This window comes from Brassica napus, chromosome C4 (assembly GCF_020379485.1).
Source record: "Brassica napus cultivar Da-Ae chromosome C4, Da-Ae, whole genome shotgun sequence".
NCBI lineage: Eukaryota > Viridiplantae > Streptophyta > Magnoliopsida > Brassicales > Brassicaceae > Brassica > Brassica napus.
Window position 1 is genome coordinate 38,474,207 of NC_063447.1, and position 9,538 is coordinate 38,483,744.

The window sequence follows — 9,538 nt, forward strand, 5'->3', positions numbered from 1 at the left end:
GATCAATTAATTCAATGAAATGAACTTTCCAAGAGGTTTTGGTGGTTTTCTTTTGATAAAAAATAATCTGCCTCTCCTGGCTTACAAAAGATACTTAAACTTAGGTTTAGAAAGTAAAAACATGCATAATGAAATGACCAAAAGACCCTTGAGTAAACATGAAGTCGAGCAAACAAAAGGCGAGCAGCGACCTCCAGTAGTCGCTCCGAGAGGTCGCTCCAGGCTTCGGGAGCGACCTGGAGGGGTCGCTGCGAGACGTCGCTCCGGGTCGCTCTTCGCGAGCTACCTGGCTGTGTCGCTCTGGTCACGTCGCTTCCAGCTTGAGCGACCTTATGGTGTCACTGCGGAACGTCGCTGTAAGGTCGCTCTCGTGCCTCCGAGCGATGAAAACGCGAGCGACATCGGGGTGTCGCTCTGGCCAAGTCGCTCTGAAAGGGTGTCACAGCGACTTCACGGTGTCGCTCCGGTGAGGTCACTCCCATGCACTGCTCGTCCAATGATCACCTTTATCACCTCTTTTGAGCTCCAAATGCATCCAAATGTCTCCAAGAACTCCATGTGGTACTCCAATACCTGATAAAGACTCATGTATGCAAAATGCAACCTAAACATGGCTAAATCCTAGTCTATATGATCAAAATGCACATGGGTGAATGAATAAAACAATGGAAATATGCAAGATATCAACCATGAGAGTAGTCTGTTGGGACTATCGAGGGATTGGTACAGACTCGACGGTTCGACGCCTAAAAGAGATATACAACAAATATCTCTTGGACATAATATGTCTATCAGAAACAAAGCAAGGTGATGACTACATCAGAGATTTGGGTTGCGAGCTTGGTTTTCCTTTCTATGTAACAGTCCCACCTAATGGTTTAAGAGGTGGTTTAGTTATCTTTTGGAAGCAAGAAGTAGATTTATTAGTATAGTATCAGTCTCCTAATCTTCTAGATTGTACAATGGTTTTTAATGGAATCAGTTTCTACTTGTCTTTTGTGTATGGGTTCCCTGATCGTCAACGTAAATCTATACTTTGGGAAAGGATAGAACGTACTGTTGTTAATAGAAGTGGTAAATGGTTCATCATGGGTGACTTTAATGAACTGTTACACAATGGAGAAAAGACGCGTGGAAATGTGAGATCAGAAAGTAGTTTCTATGACTTCCGACAAATGATTAGAACATGCAACTTCTCAGATGTTAAGACTGTTGGAAACAGATATTCTTGGGCAGGTCAGAGGGTAATTCATTATGTGACAAGCTGTCTAGACCGTACAATGGGGAATATAGAATGGCATGATCAGTTTCCTTCATCAGAAACTCACTTCTTGGAACTTGGTGAATCTGACCACAGACCACTTATAACATTTTTTGAAGGGAAACCAGATGAACGCCACAAGAAATTTATATATGATGACCGACTCAAATCACAGGAGGGCTTCAGACAATCAGTTACAAGACAATGGAACAGACCAGCGGGACTAGGAAAAAGCTCTTTACTGACGAAACTACAACACAGTAGATCACACATTGCTAAATGGAAACGAGAACATCAATGTAACTCACGTGAAAAAATAGTCATGCTATGTAACCAACTAGATGAAGCATGCACTAATGGATACCCTCTGGCAGAAAGAAAGAGACTTCACGGAGAGCTACAACAGGCATATGTGGATGAAGAGTATTTTTGGAAAAGAAAGAGTCGAAACCCTTGGCTCAAAGCAGGAGATAGAAATACAAAGTATTTTCATTCTATAACAAAGGGAAGACGAATCCGGAACATAATCAACTCACTACAAGACTCAGAAGGCAACATAAAGCATAAAGCATAAAGCATAGTGATGCTGAGATAGCAGAGATTGCAGAGGAATATTTCAAACTACAATTTGGATCTCATCAGCAAAACAGAATGGAGTTTGGTGATATGTTTGATGACTTCATTCCTCGGGTTACTATTGATATTAATGATGACCTTACAAGACAAGTTTCTATGGATGAGATTAAAGATGCAGTTTTTGCTATAGGTAGTCACAAAGCTCCTGGTCTTGATGGGTTTTCTGCAGCATTCTATCATACTTTTTGGGGAGACATTAATGAGAGCATCCTCAAAGAGGTGCAACAATTCTTCGAGGGTGGATATCTAAACCAGAACCATAATCATACCAACATCTGCCTAATTCCTAAAGTCAGACCACCAACTACCATGTCTGAATTTCGCCCCATAACCCTCTGTAATGTCAGCTATAAAATCATCTCTAAGATATTGGTGATGCGGCTCAAGAGACATTTGACTAACATCATTGCAGAAAATCAGACAGCCTTTATACCTGGAAGAATAATATCTGACAACACTATCATTGCTCATGAAGTTTATCATTCTCTCAAGGTCAAAAAGCGGCAATCTAAATCCTATATGGCGCTGAAAACTGACATCACAAAGGCTTATGATCGACTTGAGTGGAGCTTCCTGGAAGAAACAATGAGAAGAATGGGATTCTGTGAAAAATGGATCAGTTGGATTATGATATGTGTATCATCTGTGAGCTTCTCAATATTTATAAATGGCTTCCCAAAAGGATATGTCAAACCGGAGAGAGGTATACGGCAAGGAGATCCATTATCAATGTATCTATTTATTATATGTGCTGAAGTTCTCTCATATATGATGACTAGAGCTGCAACGAAGAGGAAGATTCAGGGAATTAAAATCAATTAACATAGTCCTTCGATTAACCATCTTCTATTTGCTGATGATTCATTATTCTTCTCATTAGCAAATCCAAAAAATGGTAGGGCTATCAAACAGATTCTGCATCAGTATGAGAAGGTTTCCGGTCAAGCAGTTAACCTATACAAATCTTCAATAACCTTTGGCAGTCGGGTTAAAGATCAAGTTAAAACACAGATGAGATGCCTCTTAGTATACACAATGAAGGTGGTGGAGGAAAATATCTTGGTATCCCTGAGCAATTTGGAAGGAAGAAAGCTGAGATACTGAAGTATGTCACTGAAAAAGTCAAAGCAAAAACACAAGGATGGCAAAATAAATTTCTATCTACAGGTGGTAAACAAGTACTCATCAAATCTGTGGCTTCGGGGACACCGGTATACCCTATGAATACTTTCAAATTGCCGAAGAGTGTCTGTGATGATATTAATAATATCTTGGCAAAGTTCTGGTGGGGAAAGAATGATGGCTGTAAAGGAATGCATTGGTTTGCTTGTGATAGAATGAGTCTACCAAAAAAAAGAAGGAGGAATGGGATTCAGAGACATTGAAAAATTCAATGATGCCTTACTTGGGAAGCAAGTTTGGTGTATCCCATCATCTTCTATTCTTACTGCACGAGAAACAAAACAGAGCTCCTATATTTGGAAATCATTACTACACGGGAGAGACGTAATAAAAAAAGGAGTTCGTTTTGTTATTGGTAGTGGCAACATGATTGATACTTGGAATGATCATTGGTTACCAACTACACCTCCTAGGCCACCGGCACCATTCTCTGATCAAACTGGAAACATCAAGGTCTCAGATTTTATACGTCAAGATCAAAAGGAATGGAATGAGGAACTAGCTCGCAATACAATGAACCATGATGATGCTGAAGAAATACTTGCCATTAAGTTGTGTTCATCATCTGAAGCTGATCAACTAGTCTAACGCTACAAGAAAACGGTGGATTATACCGTCAAATCAGGATACTGGCTTGCAACACATACTCCGAGTAATCAACATATCACTCCTCCACCAGGTGATGTACAACTCAAAAAACTCATCTGGAATCTTCTTACAGCACCAAAATAAAACATTTCCTTTCGAAGATGATTACTATATCCCTACCTCTTGGGAGAAATCTTCAACGGCGTCATGTAACAAATTCTGTGAAATGCCCTCACTGCTATCAGGAAGAAACAGCAGAACACCTTTTCTTCGATTGTATCTATGCTCAAAACATCTGGAGAGCATCGGGTTATTCAAATAGTGGTTTGCTTCAGTCGCAAGGCACGCTAGAAGATAAATTAGGTCTCCTACTCCATCAGGACTCTGCAATACCAAACCAAATCAAACAATTACCTTGGTGGATACTCTGGCGCATATGGAAATGTAGAAACAAAATGGTGCTCCAACAGAAATTAACTCATTGGCGACATTCTCTTCAAGCCGCATACTACTATACAAAATAATGGCTGGAAGCACAACAATATCTTGATGCAGATCAGATAGGACAACCACAGAGGACACCAACTCATCAACGACATAACTGGAAGAGACCTGATCTGGGATTGGTTAAATGCAATTATGACGGATAATTCTTCAACATAAACACACCAGTACAAGCTGGATGGCTGGTTAGAGATAGCATGGGTCTCTTTAAGGGAGCAGGGCAATTCAAGACAAGAAAGCTTTACTTGGTGCCCTCGAGAGTGAACTACAAGCTTTACTTGGTGCTATGATGGTTTGTTGGAGCCAAGGACACACAAAAGTTATCTTTGAAGGAGATAATGCAAATGTCATCAATCTGGTTACAAGGAAAACGAAAAATATTGACGTCTTAAACTGGCTACGCGATATATGGAAATGAGAGCAAAGGTTCGAGACCATACAACACGTTTGGACAAACCGGGGATCTAACTCATGTGCTGACTTGCTGGCTAAACAACAAATACCAGGCCGAGAAGAATACATATATCTGTTGTGAAACTAGAGAATAGAATCTATGTTTCTGTATTATTCATAAACATAAGGAGCCATTTATATATAGGGAATTACACCGTCATAGAATAATGGAAAGACTAAAGAAAGGAAATACAAATATGGAAAAAGTACAAATCATAATCTAATAAGGAAAAGGAAAGATGCCGATTCTCTCTCTCTCTCTCTCTCTCTCTCCTCACGGTCGACTCTCTCTCTCTCTAGCATTGGGCCGGTTATGAACCGGGCCGGTTATGAACCGGGCCGGTTATGGACATCCACAATATGATTTATAACACTCTCCCTTGGATGTCATAACCATACAGGGATTGTAATATGCTTTAGATGTTGCCTCATTAAAACCTTACCAGGAAAACCCAGTGGGACAAAACCATGGTGAAGGAAAAAGAGTACAACACGTATTACTCCCCCTGTTCTGAACAACTCGCGGTTGGCCTCATGAACAGCCAAGATCTCAGAAATGGTTTGAAGATGTGGCCGCGATCGTCTGCTTCATGGAACGTCATGATATGGCCGTTCCACCATGTGTGAAAACATAGCATGTATGTGATCGAGCATTGTGTGGATCCGAAAGATAACCTGCATCAGCAAAAGCAACTAAACCTTCTTTGTTTTGGTTATTATAAAATAAACCCAAGTCTTTCGTTCCATGCAGGTAACGAATAACATGTTTAATCCCGTTCCAGTGCCTTTTGGTTGGACAAGAGCTTAATCTAGACAATACATATATCTGGTCGTGTGACTAGCCATATACATTAAAGCTCCTATGGCACTGAGATATGGCACTTCGGGACCAAGGACATCTTTATCGTCCATCTTAGGACGGAACGGATCAGTGTCCAGGCCGAGGGACCTCACGACCATGGGGCTAGATAATGGGTGAGACTCGGCCATGTTGAATCTCTTGAGTACTTTTCTGTATATGTCATTTGATGCACAAGGATTCCATCTCTTATGTACTCAAGCTGTAATCCCAAACAAAACTTTGTTTTTTTTTCAAGATCTTTCATCTCGAATTCTTTCTTAAGATATTCAACTGTTTGGGAAATCTCTCCAGAGGTTCCTAGGATATTTAAATCATCAACATACACTGCTATAATCACAAAGCCCTGGCCGAATTTCTTTATAAAAATACAAGGGCTGATTGGATCATCCTTGTATCCTTCTCTCTCTAGGTACTCACTTAACCTATTGTACCACATTTGGCCTGATTGTTTCAATCCATAAAGTGACTTATTCAACTTTATACAGTGTTGTTCTCGTGTACTTGATTTGTTTTTCAACTCTATACCCTCTGGTACTTTCATATAAATCTCATTATCCAGTGGCCCATATAAGAATGCAGTTACAACATCCATTAACCGCAAGTTTAATTTCTCTCTTATAGCCAGACTTATCAGGAATCTAAAAGTAGTAGCATCCACCACAGGGGAGTATGTCTCATCATAATCTATTCATGGTCTATGTGAGAATCCTTGTGCAACAAGCCGCGCTTTATATCTCACGACCTTGCCGTGTTCATTTCTTTTCCTCACAAAGACCCACTTATAGCCGACTGGTTTAACATAATATGGTGTCCGGACTATTGGTCCAAAGACATCTCTCTTCTTTAAAGAGTTTAACTCCATGTTTATAGCTTCTTTCCATTTGGTCCAATCTGATCGTTGAGTGCACTCATAAATAGACGTAGGTTCATGATCCTCATTCAAATCAATAAGTTCAAGTGCTACCTTGTATGCAAATATATCATCAATGTTGACATTCTTTATGTTCCATTGTATCTCAGACAAGACATAGTTTATTGAGATCTCATTATTATTAGGACCTTCAGTACCTTGAATCTTGGCATCCCAAGAATCAGTATTAGATACATCAGGGCCGGCTGCATATAAGCATTCATGATCGGCCGCGATCGCTATTAGGGTTATGGGATCGGCCGCGGCTAAGTCCCGGGATTTAGGAACGGCCGCGGTCGTGTCTAGGGTTTCAACAACCTTGGTTTCATTCTCTGCACCTTTCTTAGTTTTCCGAGAGTTCTTATCTTTGGAACCTATTGGTCTACCACGTTTCAAACGCTGTCTAGACTCGGTAGCAACTTGATTGTGTCCCTCTTGAACATCAATTCTGATTGGTGCATTAGCAGCTGGTATATATGACTTAGTCATTCTTTTCGGGTCAGCAAAGGAATCTGGCAATTGATTAGCTAGCTTTTGTAAATGTATAATCTTTTGGACTTCTAAATCACATTCCTGAGTCCGAGGATCTTGCCAAGATAAGGATGTTTGATTCCATGTAATCTTTTTTTTACCAGCTTATTGCTATCTCCCCCTAATGTTGGATGTTCGGATTCATCAAAGTGACAACCCGCATACCTGGCCTTAAATAAATCACCCGTAGTTGGCTCAAGGTATTTTATAATCGTGGGGGAATCATATCTAACATATATCCCCATCCTCCTTTGAGGTCACATCTTTGTTCTCTGTGGTGGAGCAATTGGTACATAGACGGCACAACCAAATATCTTAAGATGGGATATGTCTGGCTCATGACCCGTAAGCAATTGTGAAGGGGAATATTTATGTTCACTAGACGGTCTGATATGAATCAGTTCGGCCGCGTGCAAGACCGCGTGTCCCAAAGCTGTGGCCGGAAGCTTAGACCTCATAAGCAATGGTCTAGCTATTAGCTGAATTCGTTTTATGAATGATTCGGCCAAGTCGTTCTGTGTATGTACATGTGCCACAGAGTGTTCCACACTTACCCCCATGGACATACAGTAATCATTAAACGCTTAGGACGTGAACTCACCAGCATTGGTCTCTATCAATCCGACCTTAGCATAGTAAAAGGCCAGTAGAGAACACATGTATAGACTCTAGGACTTTATTATAGCCTTGGCCGATCTCTATGATCTGAAGGAACTCTTTGTTTCCTTCGCCCTTAGTCTCAATATGAAAGTCATTCATTTGAATGTCTTTAAAGCTCAATAGGCTTCTCTTAGATTTGGGTGAATACAATGCATCAGATATCTCTATGTGCGTACCCTTAGACAACAGGATCTTAGCCTGGTCGTAGCCCTTTATGAGACTGGCTATACCCAGAATGATACTTTAGAGACTTCATATAAAAACTTTCATTCATTAATAAAATAAGTTCAAAACAATCAAAACATAGAAAAAGAACACGAAAACATAGATGTCAAATTCAACTTCATTCTTTTAAACAATCTGAAGTTTCATAATCCATAGGATCGTCTCGTTCATGATTAAAATCATCTTCACCATCTTGATAAGTCATATGAGCTTTAGGATTCTTCCCTTTCAAACTCTCTTGGTAGAGGACAACGAGATGTTTGGGAGTCCTACATGTCTTAGCCCAATGATTATCCATACCACATCTATGGCAAACGGATTTGGTCGAGTTTTGTGGCTTGAAAGATGTACCACGGCCTCGGCCATGTCCACGGCCTCCATAGGAGCCACGGCCATATGAGTTGCCTTGACCTCGACCAAACGAGTTTCGGTCTCAACCACCATGTCCATGCCATTTTCCACGACCACAGTTGTGTTGGCTATCACTCTGGACATGGTTCGACTCTTTCTTAGCCTCTACGGTCGCATGTGCCTCAGGTAATGGGTTTGTTCCAGGAGGTCTCAATTTACTGTTTATCATCAACAATTCATTGTTTTGCTCAGCAAGCAAAAGACAAGAGATCAGATTAGCATAAGTAGAGAAGCCCTTCTCACGGTACTGTTGTTGTAACAACACATTGCTTGTGTGGAAGGTGGAAAAGGTTTTCTCAAGCATATCCTTATCCGTTATATCCTCACCACACAGTTTCAATTTTGAAACTATTTTAAACAGGGCCGAGTTATACTCGTCCACGGACTTGAAGTCCTGGATTCTGAGATTCCTCCAATCATACATAGCCTTTGGTAATAACACCGTTCTCTGGTGATCATATCTCGTTTTCAACTAAGTCCAAAGGTCTAGAGGATTCTCAATAGTCAAATACTGATCTTTGAGACTCTCAATAAGATGATGGCGTATAATTAATATCGTACTGTATCTATCTTTCTCACTTGAATTATTGCCCTCGGTGATACATTCACCGAGTCCCTTGGATTTTAAGATGATCTTAGCATCAAGTGCTCATTGCAAGTAATTATCTCCAGAGAGACTTAGGGCATCAAAATCCAAGTTGTTGATTTTTGACATCTGAAATCATATGTTTCATAATTTAGATTTAAAAGTGTTCAAGCGAATGCAATCAATATGCTCAAGCAATCCGGATTCTAGGTATGATGCAAATAGGTCATTCGTATATGATGCATACATGTTCAATCTTAGCATTCGGATTCTATATGCAATCAATTTGTACTATTATGCATGCATGATGCAAACAAGCCGCACGGCTACAATCTTAGCAAACGGTTTCAATGCAATCAATACAATGGTTATTCGCTTTCAATCTTAGCAAACGGTTTTCTAAGAGTTCAATGTGTAATTGCAATCAAACAGTCGAGCAATGCAACAATTAGGGTTCATTCGAGAATGTATGAAAACTATCAATACTAGCCGGATCATTATCAAGACGAGAATGCATAAATCATTTAACCTAGCAAGCAATTTCTATTTCAATTCAAGCATTCGGTTTTAATCAATCAAACAAGATAGTATTCGATTTTAATTTCAAGACATTAGGGTTTCGATCAAACAATCAATACGACTTCAATTTGAAAATCATTCAATCGGTTTTATCAATTCAAACAACCAAATTCAAGAATGAGATTATCAATCCTAGCAATCTATTTCTAT